We start from the raw sequence: 19,883 nt of genomic DNA, 5'->3' as shown, positions 1-19,883 counted from the left end.
TGGAGAGAAACTAACAGAGGAACAATGAGACACAGCAGTGTGCATCCCATTAAGGGGAAGGTCATACTATTGGGTGATAGATAATACTTTCACTGGCAGCAATAGCTGATATAATGGAGTACTTAATACATGTCAGAAGCTGTACAAGGGACTTTATAAACCTTTCTGCAGGCCAGGACTTATGTAAATTCGGTCAAATGACTATTCTTTGTTCTCATGTATAGAAGAAAATGTTATTAATAACTTTTGAGTATTGTTCCTAAATTAGCATACACACGGTTCTAAATGTCCACCCACCTCACCCCTTCCACATACATGCATTGCAAGATGAGAAAAGGAGGTGTAAAGCTCTATAAAATTTTAATGAGTCTTCACTCTGGCCAGAAATTATACATATATTCCCTTTAATTGTGTCAGGAGCACTTTTTAAAATCCTGCCCATCAGTGCCTTTGCAAAGGAAAGTTCAGAATTTTGTGATTGGATTTCAACATGGCTTATATTTTGTGCTCCATCGAAGATCATTTTTAAAAAAAAAAGTTTGCTCCTCTCTTTGAGGCTGTAATTTGTCATAACTTTGGCTCTAGATTATGGATTAAATCCTTTTATGTCCACTTTTACCTTTGTAGGTAGGGGTGACACTAAATCAATGCAAGAAGAGAGACTAAATAATACAGCATAAAGTCTACTTCTTCAATCCTGCCTACTTCTCTTACGCTGTGATGCATCAAACCATACATGGCAGGCAACAAAAGGTGTCCCTGTGGTTGGGCCTCTTGGTACCCATGTTCTTGTGTGATTCCCCGCCCCATTTGCCTAGGCTGAACTAGTGACTTGTTTCTTACAAGGATGGTGTGACAGAGGAGACAGAATGCAATTTCTCTGATTATGTTTCAGAAGACGGTGGCTTTGATTTTGCTAAGAGAGCCTCCCCTTTAACACTTTGATGAGAGAAGTTACTATGTGGGGGAGGCTCATGTGGTGTGGAACTATGAGAAGTTCCTGCCTGGAACTGGATCTTGCTAAAGACCCTGTGAGTTTAGAAGCAGGTTTGTCTCCAGTTGAGGCTTCAGATGAGAACTCAGCCCTGGCCAACACCTTCAGTGCAGCCTTTCGAGAGATGCTGAAGTAGAGGACCCCGTTCACTTGGGCCTGGCCTCCTGCCCTGAAAGAATGAAGAGACATATGATGCTTTATGCCACGAAGTTTGTCGTGCATTGTTAAGCAGGAGTAACTAATATATACCAGACAAGTTCCTGGGAAATCAGGAGGTTAAGTAAGTAGAATAGAGTTGTCCATAGGAATATGCCTTTCACATCTCCTTTTACTGCCTTTGCTTCAGCCACATTCTCCGTGGCAGCTGCAATCGTGGGGACATGCTGGGCCAGTGTCTGCATCCTTGACATGAATTCTGTTCCAGCTGCCTCCTCAGCTGTAGGGGTAGAGTGGAGGGTAAGCAGTTCTCATCGAACTGCTGTGAATTTCACAGAATGATAATACTAAGATTTCTCTCTAAGAGCTCAATGTCTCTTGTAGTAAATGAAGGCTTGAAGGCCTTCCATCCTCTGAGTTTCCAGCCAGACCTGTGGCTAACACAGAAAGCCCCTGAACTAGTCACTTCATGATTTCAGAAATTTTTCTTGCTTCTCAAAAAGAGGTACCTGTTCATACTTTGTAGGGAAGTTTGGCAAGTCACAGCCTGTCCTGAAGTTCCTTTATTTAATTCCTAAACATATTTCAATCAGATTTTCTTAGTTGCTGCTGTGAAGGAACATCCTGGCTCCCCAGGATGGATATGACCTGATGCTCTGACTTGTTCTACTTGCTGGCATATGGCAAGGCCCTGTTGCTTGAGATGCTCTGGTTCTCTGATAACCTCTCTCATGCCTGAGGCAGGAAAGCTGCAAATGCTTGGATAGAATGAGCTGAGTAAATAATAACATGGAGTAGAATAATCGTGGACTTCTTACACTGGCCTGTTCATCTTTTTATAATCTGCTCCTTGAATAAAAACATGCTGGAAATGACTGCACTTTATCAGTTCCAGGATATTCCCTAATTTCTTCCATCCAGCGCCAGTTCACAACCTGACGCTCGCTCACACAGTGGCACCCATTTAGCTCATTAGCTTCTTTGGTGATACAGTTGTAAACCTCCTCTGTTTGGATTCTCCTCCAGGCAACTGATGTCTTCACCTGATGAGAGAGCTCTGTTTCTCTGCCTCTGACCCAGTTTCCTTCTCCCAGAGGAGTGGAAGCACCTTGGTGTCTCAAGTAACCCTCCCAGAGACTAGGGAATACTGGGGTGCCCAGATAAATCTCTCCAGTTCCTTCTTCCCTAAGGCTTCCTTGAGCCCAGGACTCTCAGCCATCCACATTCCTCCAGATGCAGTGTCACTGTGTCATCATCCATAGCTGCCCCTCAACTCTTCTCCATAAAACAGTCCTCAGTCTTACAGCATTTACTAATAGTGACAAGTGGATCACAGTAGACAATTTAATTAGTTGTCCGTTGTGAATGAAAATAAGGCTATTGGAGTACAATAATCCTAGATATAGTTTCTTATGAATTATAAACATGAGAAATTTGCTTAATCTCTCTCATTTTTTTCCTCTGTAAAACAAGTATGATTGCACTTCCTGTTTGTGGGGTTTGTGCCTCGAGTGCCCATTTTTCAAGTGGCAGTATAACCTGCTGCACACATTCCCAGAATGGCATGACTATTGACGGTCAAGTCCTAGAACTCAAATACAAATTATTCGCCAATCCGTCAGCCGTATCTAATGAGTCCAAGATGGCAGAATTTTTGTTTCTTATTTTTTAATGTTCTAGCATAATTCAGTCCAATTTTTTTTTCTAAGTGCTCCATGTCAAATGTTTTCTTCCTAAGTAGTTGAATCACTGAACTGAAATCATAAACTTAACTATGTGGCACACACTCACTAGATATATAAGGCCTTACTAGTTCATATAAGTTCTATGTTTTGTTTAGTGCTTCATTCACTTTAGTCTGACAGACATTGCTGGCATAAAACTCAGAGAATTATTTATTCTCAGAATAGGAGCCATGCCACACATGAAGCAAAGGAAGGCATGGTGGAGGAGCTGACCGAGGGTTGACTGACATCTAATTTGTACGCCATCCTGAGTCTTTTGGCCTGAATGAGGGGCAGGTGTTTATGCAGTCTTCTCAACACTCAGGCTCTCACAACTGCCTGTGGATATGCAGTCTTCGAATATGGTGCCACAAAGAAATCCTGTAGGCATCCTGAGTTCTAATATCAAGTGCTCTTAACAAACCGCCCAACAATGTAACAGGATAAAACAATAATAATTTCGTTATATTCTTGGATTCTGTAATGAGAATCGTGGACAAGGCACAGCTGGGATATCTTGCCTACACAGCGTCTGGGCCTTAGCTGACAAGACTCAGAATGCCTGGGGCTCAGTTGAATGGCTGGCATCCAGAATCATCTGGAGCTCCTTTGTTCCTGGTGACACTTGTTTGTGATGACTTTAAAAACCCAGGACTCAGTCCGACCGCCTACATGTTTCTTCTTCATGTGACTTGAGCTATGTTACAGCTTGTTGGCTTCAAAACGGTTGGTGTCCCAGTGAATAAGACCATGGCTGTATGAGTTTAATAAGGATGACTCCAAAAACCACATGGCACGCCTTCTACAGTATTCTCTCTTTCAGAGGAATCTGCCCATATTCAGGGGGAAAAGTTACAGAAACTGTTAATAGAATGAATTAAAAAAAAAAAAAACCTATGGCTGTGTTTTTTTAAAAAACAGTTTTTTAAAGATTTATTTGAAAAAGGAACAGAGAGTGTGAGGCAGAGAAAAATAGGTATTTTTCATCCTCTGCTTCACTTCCCAGTGCCTGCAACAACTGAGTTTAGGCCAGACGAAAGCCAGGATCCTGGAAGTCAGTCTGGGTCTCCCACATGAGTGACAGGAACTCCAGTACTTGGACCATTATTTGCTGCCTCCCAGATGTATGAGCAGGAAGCTGGTTTGGAAGTGTGGAACAGCTGGGACTCAAATCAGATATTGTGATACGTGAAGTGGGCATCCGAAGCAGAGGCTTAGCCAGCTGTGCTGTCATGCCCACCCTCACAGCCATGGTTTTAAATTGCCCCAGATGGTCTGAGAACTCAGGAAGTACTGGTATGGCCAGTTCTGTCTGTGCGTAGGACTGGAGTGCAGTTTGTGGATGTAAATTGCCGCATCAGCTGGTTATCTTGTCTTTTGCTTTTTGAATACTTAGGACTTAATTTCTGTGTTTGGATGTAAACCTAGTGAGATCAAGATTTTGTCTTGTGCTACTACTATTTTGTATTGAAACTGTTGGTTAACACTTTTAGTAAACATTGAAGAAAGAGTAAGAGGTAAACAAAAGTAGGACTTATAGGTAGTGTAGGAATAGCCAATCCTGGAAATGAATTTGGAGGGGTCAGGCAGCATTAGTTTTATTAACAAAACTGAGGATGTTAATGCTAAGTAGAAAAGGGAGAATGAATGAGAGTTTGTGAACAGCAATTAAATAAGGACAAAATAAAATTAATTCTAAAGTTACCTGTGTTTGTTACCTTAAGATACTAAGCAAAAAATGTCATGTGATTTGTGAATAAAGACAATTTAAATTCTTCCTTGCTTGTCTTTGTGATTTTTAAATTTATTTCATTGCTTTGCTGGGGAAGACATTCATGAGAGTGTTGAATAAAAAGAATGAGAATAAGCATTCTGGGAATATTTATGATATTATGGGACAGCATTGAATTTATACCATTACATATAGCTTTAATAGTAAGCTTTTAATGAACACTATCAGATTGAGGACTTTCCTGTCTATTCCCATTTCATTGACAGTTTTTGTGATTATTAGTGAGTGTTAAATTTAGCTACATCATTTTGTAAACATGGAGATGAAATTTGGTTTTCTTTTCATCCTGTTAATTTAATTAATTGCATTATTTGGTCTTCAAATGCAACCTTGTATTCCTGGAATACACAATTCTGGGGCTAATTTTCTAAAGCTTTAATAAACAATTTTGTTGATATGAGGTTTTTTATTTGAAAAAATGTATTTTTGACTTGTGAAGTATGGTGTCAGTGTTGTGTTGGCCTCTTGAAATATGCTGGGGATATTCCCTCCTTTCTTATTTTTCGAAGTTTGTGTAAGATTGACATTATTTCTTTTTAAAGTTGTAATGGAATTTATTAATGAAAATATCTGGAAACTGGGTTTTCTTTGTGGGCTGCTTGAGTACAAATTCAATTTCTTTGGCGACATAAAGCCTGTTAGGTTTTCTGTTCACTTTGTGTCACTTTTGGTAATTGCATTTTTAAGGAATTTGAATAAGTTGTCAGAACTATTGGCAAAATGTTAATCATGCTCTTCCCCTTAGGATACTACAAATAGCTATGATAATATTGCTTTTTTAAATTCCTGATACTTTTAATTTGTATTTTCTCTGTTTTTCTCTCTTTGACTACTTTTGCGACAGGTTTAATCACTTGTTTTAGTGTTTTCAAGGAACCAACTTTTGACTTTGTTAATTCTGCTTTTGTTGTTACATGCTCTTTCCCAATATATTGCTCATTTTTCTAGGAAATTAAATTAGAAGCTAAGCATTTAAATGTATAAATCTCTGTCAAGTACTAGTTGAGCTCACCCCCCAGAAATTTTGCTATGTTGGATTATCAATATCCTTGAATTCAAAACATTTTCTAGGATTTGTTGTGGTTTCTTCTTTGATTTCTAGGTTTCTTAGTAGTGTGTTATTTTCATATTTGGGCAGCATAGTTATGTATCTTGTCATCAATTCCCAAACTTCAACAATTTTAGTTTTTTTTTAATATTTATTATTTATTTGAAAATCAGAGTTACAGAGAGATAGGGAGAGCCAGAGATCTTCCATCTACTGGTTCACTCCCCAGTTGGCTGTAGTTGCCAGAGCTGGGCCAAGCTGATGTCAGGAGCTTCTTCAGGGTCTCCCATGTGGGTGCAGGGGTCCAAGCACTTGGGCCATCTCTTACTGCTTTCCCTAGTGCATTAGCAGCTAGATGGATTGGAAGTGGAGCAGCCAGCTCTCAGACCGGCACATATATGGGATACCAGTGTCGCAGGAATAGGCTTAATCCACTGTGCCATGATTCCAGCCCGTATCAACTATTTTAGTTTAGAGAACATATTTTGTAAGATTTTTTTTTCAAATATAGTAGGGCATATTTTATGGCCCAGCATATGTTTCTAAGGGTGAATGTTCCGTGTATAGCAGGATCCAAACATGTGTGGTCGTATAAACATTTTAAAGCATTCTTTTCTATAAACCAGTAAATCAGGTTGGTTGGTAATAGTTTTTCATTCTTTTATATCTACTGATTTTTTAATTTGTTTTGCCAATTACCAAGAGAGGAGTATTAATATCTGCATTTGTGATTTTGAATTTATTCATTTTTCTCTTTGTCAACTACTGTTTTATGCATTTTGAAATTCTGTCACTAGGTGCATATATTTTTGAGATTGTTCTGTTTTCCTGATGACTTGACTCATTCATTAGTACAAAAGGTCCTTCATTAACTCTGGTAATACATTCTTCCTGAGGTTTTCTTAGTATGATGTCATGACAGTGAGAATGAGAACTGCTTTCTTTAGCATGATATAACTATTTTCTATCTTTTTTTCTTTTATTCTTTATGTTTCCATTTAATGTATGCATCAGTTATAGAAGATGTAGCTAGGTGTCACTTCTTTAACTTGCCTAGCAATTTATACCTTTTGTTTGGAGTGTGTAGTATATTTACATTTACTTTATTTATTCTTACAGGAGGAAGAAGTTAACATCTTTTTTTTTTTAAGATTTATTCATTTATCTGAAAGTCAGAGTTAACACAGAGAGAGGAGAGGCAGAGAGAGGTCTTCTGTCCAATGGTTCACTCCCCAGTTGGCCACAATGGCCAGAGCTGCGCCGATCCAAAGCCAGGAGCCAGGAGCTTCTTCCAGGTCTCCCACATGGGTGCAGGGGTCCAAGGACTTGGGCCATCCTCTACTGCTTTCCCAGACCATAGCAGAGAGTTGAATTGGAAGAACAGCAGCCGGGACTAGAACCAGCACCCATATGGGATGCCTGTGCTTCAGGCCAGGACATTAACCCGCTGAGCCATTGCATCAGCCACAGAAGTTACCATTTTGTCATTGGTTTTCCATTTGTCTCATTGCTTTGTCCTCTCATCTCTTCATGCTTTTTTGAAGTAGAAAGATTTGAAGTTTTTTTTAAATGTATCTTTACAGTTTCTTTGAATTTTTTTTTCTGAATTTTTAGTGATTGCTGTAGGGATTGTAATATTTGTCCTCAATTATAATTCACTAATGATTAATTATTGGTTAAAGTGTAAGAACCACATTAAAATACATTTATGTTTATCCCTGCTCTTTGTTATCATTGTCATATGATAAAAATTCTACCATGCAATATTATTATTTCTGCTTTAACTAGACAAGTGGCGTAAAATAAATGAGTAGAAGAAAAAATAGATGGTATTTTATATTTAGCTGTTTGTCACAATTTCCACTTTTCCTTATTCCTACCTATAAATCTGATAATCTGTCAGACATCATTTCCTTGAAGAACTTTAACATTTCTTGAAATGGTTGACTTACAGGTGACTGTCTACCTCCATTTTTATTTGAAAATTTCTTTATTTTTCCCTCATTTTTTTGCAATTTTATTGAGAAATAAGATAAATACATAAAAAGCCATTATTTTAATTATGTGGTTCAGTAAGTTTTGATAAATCACTATGATCCTGAATCTACCACAGCGATCTGGCCATAAAGTAGTAACTTCCTTTATCTAGAACTTTATTGATACATCTTTGAAGTCAGTACTTTTTTTCCTTCCTAGTCTGGTCGGTTTCTGTCTCCAAAGTTCCTCTCTCTCTCTCTTTGTTTTAAGATTTATTTATTTTTTTGAAAAGCAGTGTTACAGAGAGGCAGAGGCAAAGACGGAAAGAGAGAGAGAGAGAGAGAGAGAGAGAGAGAGGTTATCATCGCTGATTCACTCCCCAGATGGCTACAATGGTACTTGGGTGCAGGGGCTGTAGGACTTGGGTCATCTTCTACTGCTTTCCCAGGCCATAACAGAGAGCAGGATCAGAAGTGGAGCAGCTGGGACTCGAACTGGCACCCATATGGGATGTGGGCATGGTAGATGGTGGCTTTATCCACTATGCCACAGCGCTGCCCCCCCCCAAAGTCTCTTATTCTACAATTTTACATGAATAGAATCATAAAAGACTGTGTTTCTGTCTCCTTTCACCTAGTATAATAGTTTTGTGTTCCATCCATGTTATTGTTTGCATCTGTGATTCACTGATTTTATTGATGAGTAGTATGCTGCTGTTTGGATCTTCTGCATTTCTTATTTCTTTTCCGTTTGTTTCTGGTTTTTGGCTACTCTGGATAAAGCTACTATGAACATTTACATATAGTTTTTTGTAGACATGTTTACATTCATCATGGTAAATATCTAGGTTAAGCCTAGGGAGGTGATATGTTGTTCAACATAATAAGCTGCCAGAATTTTCCAGTGCATCAGTAATAGTTTGCATTTCCACAACCATAATATGAAGGTCAAAATTCCTGATAGAATTGGCTGCTTTTAACCATATATGTACTTCTGAGTCAAAAGAAACTAAATTTTTTTTTTACTGTTGTTGAAAGTTAATTCAATGAGAATACAATAACCCTCCAAATTAAAATCAGACCGTATCAGTGGTATATATCAATAGAAGAATGACTATTGAGCAGATTGAAACAGTGATTTCTTTTGCTACATAAGTCACTTTGAATGTTGTAGAAGTGGAAAGAATGTAAGACCTTAGGACTTTTTTTTTTTTTTTTGATAGGCAGAGTGGACAGTGAGAGAGAGAGACAGAGATAAAGGTCTTCCTTTTACTGTTGGTTCAGTCCCCCAATGGCCACTGCGGCCAGCACACTGTGGCCAGCACACCGCGCTGATCCGAAGCCAGGAGCCAGGTGCTTCTCCTGGTCTCCCATGCGGGTGCAGGACCCAAGGACTTGGGCCATCCTCCACTGCACTCCCGGGCCACAGCAGAGAGCTGGCCTGGAAGAGGGGCAACCGGGATAGAATCTGGCGCCCCGAACGGAGGATTAGTCTATCGAGCCACGGCGCCAGCCAGGACCTGGTATTAATACTATGCCTGGGCCTGCAAATACTTTCATGGCCTTCTATACCACATTTGACTCTTTTTTAGTAGCACTCTCACCTGTGGTGCTAGGGCAATGGGATGAATGACCTGGTGAGGTCACTGCTGATTTGAGCTTATCTGACTAATCAAAGTCATAGAAAGCCAATTATAAAATGTGTTGAATGAAATTCATTCAGAGGTTATGCAGCTGAAGGCCTTTCTATTTTCAAGACTTGTTCACTGTCATTTTAAATTGGGTAAAGAACTTTATTCTCTGTCAGTTTAATAACATTTAAAGTTATTCAGATCTTAAGGTTAGAAGTCTGTGTATGTGTGTGTGTATCACTTAAAAATAATTGGCATGTGATGGATTTATAGCAGTAGTGCCGACCTGTAGTTTGTAAGATATTGTTCACGGAGATTACATTTTGAAGCACAAATGAGAGCTGCCATATCCCAAATACTATTCAGTGAAGTAGCCCTTATGAATATTTACTCGATTTTCAAAATAGTATTGTCTTTGCATGCTTAGGAAATCCCTGATAATCCTGCAGTTGTTGCACTTAAACCCTTTCACGATTTTATACCATGCCATAAAAACTGTCTTATAGTAAACAAGAAAGTTAGTATTTTTTTCTGGTTAACATGTTCTTCTTGATGAGTCTTCAGATTTTCCATAATCATTAAATGCTAAGGGGAATACTAGAGACAATCCTTAAAAAATATTAGAGAGGATTGAACTAGACTCCACTTTGCTAATAAACTGAACATTAGTAATCTAGACTGGTTGAAAAGTATAATACAAGAAATAAAATCAATAAACTAAATAAGATGTACAAGAAATTTATAATGCCCCACATTTCAAAAATTCATTTTTCTATCCATTCTCTGTCTCCTGTCCTATCAGATCAAAGAGTCTTTACACATCTAGCAATTTCTCAATTCAATGTGAGTTTCTGGAATAGTGTTACTTTTCCCTAGGGTATTTAAATTTCAAATATAGTTTATCTGATTTACTAGTTGAAAGATTTTGTGATACTATTTTAGACACTTTGAGGAAGCAGTACATCATTTTTTAAGGTGCCAGAGACAGGGAGAAGAAGGGTTGAAGGGCTTCCTTTGTTCCCTGTAGATTACACGAAGCCTAAAATGTGTCTTTGTCACATTTGTATTTGAACCTGGAGTCTGTCACCTTTGGTAGGGAGAAAAGTAAAATGATCTAGTTCAAACTAGCTAGAAAGTAAAAGGGAATTTATTGGTTAACAAAACTGAGAAATCTTAAATTATGAAATGTCTTTAGACAGTCTTCTAAATTAAACTATTATGATACTGCCTCTTCATTTCCTGGCATTGCTTGCCTCTGTGTGGCTCCATTCCCAGACACATTGATCAAAAAGAAGGAGGTGCATATGACTATCATCAGCTCCAGCCAGATGGGGTACATTACTTGCTTTCACGTGGATCCTTTGCCACCCTTGTGCCTAAGGATGGATTTAGTCCCTCCAAAAGTACAGGTACTATTCTAACTGTTGATAATTTGCAGTCCAAGTTTATGCCACCATGTAATTTATTTCCTAGCCACATATTGAGGTTGCAGCACTCACTGTTATTAATGGAAAATTTCTATAGCTGGATTACCACTGATATTTGTCTTTGTCTTATGAGTTTTTAGATATTCTACATAACTACCTTATTTCTAACTGTAAGTTGCATGTCTTTTGTTTGTAATTTGGAATAAATCTTTGATGTGTTTATCCAATCTGGTTGTATTTTCCCTTCCAAACCTATTATAGTAGATAGTGATCTTATAGTCCATGAGATCTGTAATTGAGGAAATCCAATTCTTCTATAAAGAGAGGAAAGTTATTATTAAGCAACATCTAGCTTTATGATTCATACTTCAGACTGAAGATTACCCTGTTGGGTGGCCAGGAGATATGAATTAATAAAAAGTTAATGAAATTTCAGGTAGACTTATCATTGTGCAAACTACTCCAGAGAGCCTACTTAATCATTTTGGGGAACTAAATTAACATTAATAGATCTGTGTTATGAATGCTGGAAAAAATGACACTCTAACTTTAATGAGTACATTAAACTTCCAGGAGTTCATACTGCATTTCCCAATAGTTACTCACAGACAGTTCTCTCTTTTCCACATTAAAAGACTAATTGAAATGAAGTATTGGATTGGGACCAATTCCATACATTGATCTATACCCTTCCTCTCCTATTCAGACCTACTTTGAAACTCCATTTTTAATGTCCATACAGTAATACCATCAAGTGATACATTATCATCATTATCTTGACTGGTCTTGGTCAATCACCCTATACTGGAAACCAAAATGTAAACCAGGTCCAGAATCACAATAACAGGGAAAGCATGTGCACCCTTTCTGCACACTGATGTTAAGTAGCTCCGTGTGTATTTCCCCAGCTTGGAATATATTCCCTTGTCTTGTCTACCTGCTTACTTCCACTTCATTTCCCAGACCCAGCATGAAATACTTTCTTTTTTCTTTTAATGCCAAAAGGTTTTAATTTTCTTTTCCTCTGTGTTACAAAGAATCTTTGCATAACAATGACTAGATGCCTATGCTTATTCTGCAGGACATTGAGTTCAGAAATATTGGAAGCCATGAAGAAACATGCCGTAGAGTGGAATAGCATGGTGTATATGAATTCAATAAAACATTTTAGACACTGTAAAGATATTTTCCAGGTATTAAGGGATCATGTCAAATATACTGTAGTGTTTTGGAGAATAAAACATCCTTTAAATATAAAATCTCTTCTTTCTTAAAAGATGAGTCAAATACATCCTCATATGACATTTTAAAAACTGAGGTGTTGAGGAATTAGGCAACGTGCCCAACATACCCATCAGCTTTGCCCATAGTCTGGCAAAGGTCTTTGAATCGAAGCATACTTATTACTGCATTTGTCTGACTCCTTTACTATGTCGTGACCTTCTCAATACTGATTTTGTACTTCTAGAAATTAACTCTGTACCTGGCATCAACTAGACACTCAATACATACATAATTAAAATGTGTTATTTCAGTATTGAGGATTAAACCAAACTCTACATACCCAGTATTAAAATATGAAGCCAGATGAATTATTATGCAGTCAAAACATCTTATATGGTTCTAAGAGCAGCATCACCTGAGACAAATGTCAGCTTGTATTACTTTTTCTAATGTTATGGTAGTCTATGTCTTATAAAACAGTAGTTTAAAAGTCAGTAGTTATTGATCATTTTTACTGGAGTGTGAATTTTTTTCTCTCAAGTATACTAATGTATGCCAACCATATCTTAAATCATTAAAAGATTCAACCATCCCCAGAACACCTAAAGTCGTTTGAGAAATGAAAGGCTGTTACATAGAGCCTCTCAATTACGAACCAAAGTTAGAAATTTGAATGTAGACTCTGCTTTTGAATCCAAAACTTGAGTTTTCCTGGACTTGATTCTGGGCAACTGTTACCTGTTTGGAGCTCTTGTCAGACAATTAACATTTTGGATACCCTGCAACTTACCAACTCAGTGGATTAAAAACAGAAGTGGAAAATTGACTTCAAGTTTGAATCTGCCAGTGTTCCATGTGATACTGAAACTTATTTGTCTCTATAACAATTTCTTTATCTGGAAAATGAATGTTAACATAATTTATGTCCTCCCCATAAATACTAATAGAAATTTCTTAAAATTGCTTAGAAATATAATCTGTAATACTGTTCTTATTTAATGAGCAAATAAATAGAAATGTTATTATGTAATAGTTGGGAAAAAGTCCCAGAGTGGTATCTCACACTTTGACAAGACTAAGACTCAAGTTTTTCATTTTGGCTCTATTGAATTTTTATAGAATAGTGATACATAAGAAAGATGACACTTCACAATATTGCATCTGCATGAGTATTTCTATAAACAATCTGATTGTTTTTCTTGTTCTCGCTCTTGGCAGTAGGTTAAATGAACTCATGTAACATTTTTGGCAAAATTACTTTGAGTCTTTTTCCCATTTTTGGCAGCTATTTTTAAACAGAGTTCAAAAAATTATTTCTATGATTTTTAAGTTATTCAGTATTCGTTCAGAACCTTTGCACCATATTTCTTGATTTTACTCCAAACCAATGACCTTATAAAACAAAATTAATTAAAACAGCTTTCAAATTCTATCCTACTTTGCATTTCTCACAGAAATGAATTTGTAGGTCAATGATGTGCTTTGGGAATAATTGCTGATTGAATTGATTCAACACACAACATTGCTTGACTGCTTTGTGTTTTGTGAAACATCAAACCCTCTTAGGCTGTCCCAGTAATCCTCCGTCTTCTCAGTTCATTGCATTAGAACTGTCTGTATGAGCTTCAGCAACTTCTGTGGTCTTCATTCTTGTCCAAGTGGTCTAACTCCCTGCCTCTGGGTTAAAGTGGGGGGTTGGAGGGTCTGGCATTGTGATGTAGCACCTTAAGATGGGCATCCCATATGGAAGCGCCCATTTGAGTCCCAGCTGTTCTGCTGGGAACAATTGGGCATCCGGGTAATGCATCAGGGGATAGCCCAAGTACTTGGACCTCCGTGTGGAAGACAAAGAAGGAGTTCCAAGCTCCTGGCTTTGACCTGGCCCAGACTTGTCTTTTAGAGCTATTTTAGTAGTGAACTAGTAGATGAAAGCATATTTTCTCTTTCTTTCTTTCTCTCCCTCCCTCCCTCCCTCCCTCTCTTGTTTGACCTGTCTCTTTCACACTGCCTTTCAAATAAACAAATCTTAAAAATACAATAAAGTAGAGGCCTTTTTGTCTTATGGCCTTTGCCCTGCCTTTTGCTGGGAGTGCATCCCTAGTCCATGAGAATTTCCCATTTTTGTTATTTTTTTTTTTTAGATCCAAGAGGCAGAGAGACTAATAGAGTGAGTTCCCATCTGCTGGTTCTCATCCCAGATGCTTGTAATGGCCAGCAGTGGAGTAGGAGCCAGGAGCTGGGCACTATTCATGTCTCCCACTCGATGGCAGGGATACAGCTAAGTGGGCCATCATCATTGACTGCCAGAGTCTGCATTGGTGGGAAGCTGGAATCAGGAGGCTGAGCTGGGAATTGATCCTGGATCATATGATACGTGACACAGGCAACTTAATCTGATTAGTAACCAGTATGTTAAAAGCCAACCCCTGTTATTTTTCTTGATTCTCTTTCCCTGATTTCAGGGCAATTGGCCAAAGCTTAGAAGAGTACTGTGTTACTATATTTTCTCTTCCTTATGCTTTTAAAATCTGGACTGAGGCACTAGAACTTTGAACTGATCTTAAAATTAACCCTTAAAAACTGGAGAATATTACAAATAGGATCGTATCCTTTTCTGATGGGGACATGATGTGTAGGGTCAAAAGCAGCTGAAGGGCAGGTGGCACTGGTCACCTGCCTTTTATTTCATTGTCCACCTGCAGGGAGTTGGCCAGGATGTCAGTGGAACAGAGGCTAAGGAAGGGAGGCATCTGCTTACCGGAAGCTTTTGTCACGACTTCTCTTTGCTCTGAATCTATTTATAATGTTTTATCGCCATTACTTAGAAGCCAAAGTGGGGGGGGGGGAGCAGCTATCCTGAAAGGCCCTGATGTCTATCTTTTGTTTCTGTTTCTGTCTTTCCCTGCCTGGCTCTGATACTGTCCTGGAAGTACCTCCATTATTCTTCTCGCAGAGAGAAGACATTGCAGAGTGGAAACTGTATTTGCTTGCAGTAAATCATACATACTTGCTTGATTATACTTAATTTGACATAGGGATGAAATGCTTCAGAATCTAGTCAGGATTCTTGCTGTTCTACCCTTTCTGTTGGTTCTAGCCCCCCCCTTCTTGCACACTCCTCTTTCCACATTTTCAATACTGGTCCTAGGACAAGAGCTTTTCCAGCCGTAAGCAGTAGAAGAGAGGTCTTCACTTGTAGCTCTTGGCATCACCTGTAGCTTCAGATGAAAGATGCTATCTCGCCAGCTACTAAGCAATGACTAAATCTGCTTTTAGGAAAGTTTCTAATTTGCCTTGTGCTACCCAACCTCTGTGATGACACCCAGAGTAGATTGTCTTTCCACTTTGGCTTGATCTTCCTGTTTCCTATTCCTCACCTCCTGTCGTTGGTTTTATCATTTCTCTGTGGGCTGTTTTTATAGCGCACTACTTCCAGTGAACTCATTTTGCCTTCTCTCTCTCTCTCTTTTTTTTCAAAACCCACAACTCCATTAAAAAGCTTTTAGTTCTTCTGAATTAAGTCTGTCTGCATCTATCCTTCAACCCCCAGGTCATTTAAACCACCTGTAACTTGAGCATGTTAAAAGCAAATACTGGTTTCAGCTGCCCTGTATTATTCTCCATTATTGCATTTTTATCATATCTAACTTGGGTCCACCCCTAAGCCACAATCTCCTTTTCAAAGAGAAAAGACACACATTTATATGAGCATAAGCAACAGGGAGTAAGCGGAAGCCAAGAGAAAGAGAGAAAAAAATCATGGCGCCAGTGAAAGATAGTAGTTTATGTAAAGAGAGGATATTAGGATATCATTTTATGTTTATCATATAATATTTTCCTTCTTGGATTTGTTTTCCATGTGAAAATATTGTTTTCAGAAAGCACACAGGCTCCTTCCACAGTGAAATATATTGAAAACCCTATCTTTCAATCGAAGTTTGTGTAAAGGGAGGAGACCAGTCTTTGAATTAGGGACCAATATATTTTGGGGTACAATACTAACTCTTAACTAAAGGCTACTTCTCATTACAATTGAGAGTCCACTCAGGTAAATGTTAACCCGGTGTTTGAGGTAGAACATGCATTTAGTAACCCCAAAGTACTTGTAGTCTTTGTTTTGCCTGTTGACTCTTATTAGCTGATGCTGGTAGTAAGTTCTGGCTATTGATGTTTTAGAAATGGAGCTTACTTTAACTCATATCAAATGCCAAGTAATTTGCATCTCTCCAAGACAGAAACCATCACCTCAGGGTTCAATAAACCAGAGTTTGTATTGAAACAAAACAAAGTAATACAAGGAAATCACTCCTACAGATAAATAGACAAGCACATTGATGGATATCACTTAGAATTACATGTGATTGAAATTCACAAATCATGTTCTAAGGCTATTATCTGGTTTCCCCAAGGTGAACACTCCTTCCTTTGTGAGTGTCTGTAATAGTTGTAGCACCCAGCATCCTCTGTGGCCATGTTGACCCCTCACAGACCAGGGTCATCATGGAAGCCAGCCCAGTCCTCTGTGACTAGCATAGCTCAGCTTCCTTCAAATAAGATGGAGCCAGGATGGAGAATCAACTTTCTTCAGTTGGTTACACTTGCCTGAAGAGCACATCTATGTGTGTTTGCTCCGTATGTTTACAGATGCATCTGGTGTAAAACTAACAACCGGCCGGCGCCGTGGCTTAACAGGCTAATCCTCCACCTTGCGGCACCGACACACCGGGTTCTAGTCCCAGTTGGGGCGCCGGATTCTATCCCGGTTGCCCCTCTTCCAGGCCAGCTCCCTGCTATGGCCCGGGAAGGCAGTGGAGGATGGCCCAAGTGCTTGGGCCCTGCACCCCATGCGAGACCAGGAGAAGCACCTGGCTCCTGGCTTCGGATCAGCGCGATGCGCCGACCGTGGCAGCCATTGGAGGGTGAACCAACGGCAAAAAGGAAGACCTTTCTCTCTCTCTCACTGTCCACTCTGCCTGTCAAAAACAAAAAACAAAAAAAACTAACAACCAATCCTATTAAAGGGAGAGGTTGATGTGTGTTATGTGTGTACACTGGTTTCTGTTTTTAAGTACATATCTATTTTCTCCATGTAATGTTTGGATATTTTTACTGACTAAAATATGGTGTATGCAGAAATTATCCAACTGTGCTTACATCTATACTGATCTATTATTAATGCTTAAAATTTGGGTCTATAATGTTTATTTGATTGTATACATTGTTTATGACTGATATATTGCACATTTCCATCCTGAAACGTTATTCTGAAACACATAATTTTAATAATATTTCCATTCTTGAACACACATTTATGTGAAAGTGATTAAAGCCAGAATACTAATGGTGTTTAGGAAAAAATATATATATATATGATATATGGAGCTTGGTGAAGTGTTGCTTAGTCTGTTTTACTCTGTATCATGTTTTAGTTTCCTTTTATAATATTCCTTAGACTTTTTTCTCTTTGGAATATATTTTTTTTCAATTTCACCCAAGACATACAAATCTCATGCATCTCATATATACAGATCCAAGAACATAGTGATTCTTCCCACCATACCTTCCCTCCTGCCCATGCTTCCATCCCCTTTCTGCCTCTCTCTCCCAGTCCCACTTTCCACAAAGATCCATGACCTGCTGCCTTTATTTCCCCATTTGCACCCTTAGTATTTATCTTTCTGTACTCTTAGATCAACTACACAAATGTGTCGAAAAGAGCAATAATATAAATACATATTTTATATTGACTATGGGCATGGGTTTTATAGTCAGACAGTGTGGATCTGAATACTAGCTCTAACACTTAGCAATTAATTGACTATTGTGAACTAGCTAGGTTATTTTATTTTATAGTTTTTATTTTCATTTTATTTGAAAGTCAGGAAGACAGAAAAAGTCCATCTGCTACATCCCTCCTAAAATTCCCACAATATCCAGGGATTGAAGCCAGGATCCTGGAATTTCATCTGGTCTTCCCACTTGGGTGGCCGGGACTCAAATACTTGAGTTGTCACCTGCTGCCTACTGGAGTACACATTAGCAGGAATCTGATTCAGAAGTGGAGCCAAGACTCGAACAAGACACTTCAGTATGGTATGTGGGCATCCCAAATGGCATTTTAGCCACTGCATGAAATGCCCATCCCTAGGCTAAGTAGTTCATTATGTAGATCCATTTTTATGATTCTAAAAGAGGGAGAACAATATTCCCTAACAAAATTAAACTCCTGGAAAGCATTACTTTCTAGTGTTACTATTATGTTTTTAAATAATAATATAAAATGCTTTGAGAATTCTTTATCTTTCTATGCACATTATAAAATGCACTATTTTATGGAAATGGAGCTATATATTCTCAGCTTCTTATAGAAATATATCCATAGTTTATTATTTGTATAACACATAGCTTGTGGCTAGCATTTTGGAGAAAATTTAAAGAAACTGATATTACAGACTCTTGTCTAAATATTGTTCAGAGGTTGGAGATATAAATTATAGAGACATCAAATCTCTAGAACTCTGAAATTTGAGAACCGGTTCCCATATGGGATGCCAGTGCTGCAGGCTGGGGCTTTAACCCACTGCGCCACAGCGCCAGCCCCAGTTATCATCTTATATATTGATATATTTGTCTACACAGTCAGGAAATTGTGATACTAAATTCATTGGACAAATAAATAGTGTTTAATAGGGAGTATGATTTGACAATGAAATTAGAATAAAATGTACCCTACCTTTATTTTAACATTGAGTGACACCTTCAGTTAATGTTACATATTTTAATTATTAAAGTTGACTTTAAAACTTTGCTTTCTATGTCTATGTATTTTTATTTATATATATTGTTCTGTTGCTTTAATTTTTATTTTTTGAGAAACAGACACACAGAGAGATAGAAAGGGAGGGAGAGCCCTCATCCAGTGGTTCATTCTCCAAATGCCTGAAATGACACTTAATGAGTCTGAAGCTGAGACCCACCCACTCATCCTGGATCTCTCGTATGTGTGGCAGAAACCTGATTACTTGAGCCATTACCAGTGACTCTGAGAAGGTGCATTAGCTGGACTCTAAAGTCAGGAGATGGAGATGATTGTTGAACCTATGCACTCTGACATGGGACACAAATGTCTTAACTGCTAGGACAGTGCCTGTGCTGTCAGTTTTATATTCCCTCTCCATTCTATTTGTATTGCATTTTAAATAATGTCCAGTATTTTAAAGCATATGTAAACAACAAATATTTATGTATGTATATATAAAGATTTATGAGGCCAGTGCTGTGGTGTAGCGGGTAAAAGTGCTGGCATTCCATATGGGCGCCGGTTCAAGACCCGGCTGCTCCACTTCTGATCCAGCTCTCTGCTATGGTCTGGGAGATCAGTGGAAGATGGCCCAAGTCCTTGGGTCCCTGCACACACATGGGAGACATGGAGGAGGCTCCTGTCTCCTGGCTTTGGATTGGCACAGCTCTGGCCGTTGCAGCCAACTGGGGAGTAAACTAGCAGATGAAAGGCCTCTCTCTCACACTCTCTCTCTCTCCTTTTCTCTCTGTGTAACTGTGGCTTTCAAATAAATAAATAAATCTTTATTATATATATATATATATATATGCATGTAAGTATTTGCCATGTAATGTTCAGAATTTATACTTGATAACTGTAACTTTGCAAAGAATGGAGTTCTTGAATTACTCTGATAGAAATGTTATTAGTGAAAGAAAATCTATTACCAAGGATACCGTGTGTGTGGTGTGTGTGTGTGTTGTGTGTGTGTGTTGTGTGTGTGTATAAAACCATTTCTGATTTTCGAAGTAAAGTCCTTTTTCGAAACTCTTTAGTCATATATACCACAGGATGCCCCATCAATAAGTAGACAGGGGCCGGTGCTGTGGCATAGAGGGTAAAGCTGCTGC

At 38.4% G+C, this 19,883-nt stretch overlaps 1 protein-coding gene across 3 annotated transcripts in view; it reads left to right on the top strand.

Annotated features, from left to right (window-relative positions):
• Nucleotides 1–19,883, top strand: part of NAV3 (neuron navigator 3) — a 1,248,892-nt gene that overhangs the window by 679,181 nt on the left and 549,828 nt on the right. The window lies entirely within an intron of this gene.

The sequence above is a fragment of the Lepus europaeus genome, chromosome 10, assembly GCF_033115175.1.
Source record: "Lepus europaeus isolate LE1 chromosome 10, mLepTim1.pri, whole genome shotgun sequence".
Taxonomy (NCBI): domain Eukaryota; kingdom Metazoa; phylum Chordata; class Mammalia; order Lagomorpha; family Leporidae; genus Lepus; species Lepus europaeus.
Note: the sequence above shows the minus strand (reverse complement) of the source record. Positions and strands in the feature narration are given on the sequence as shown.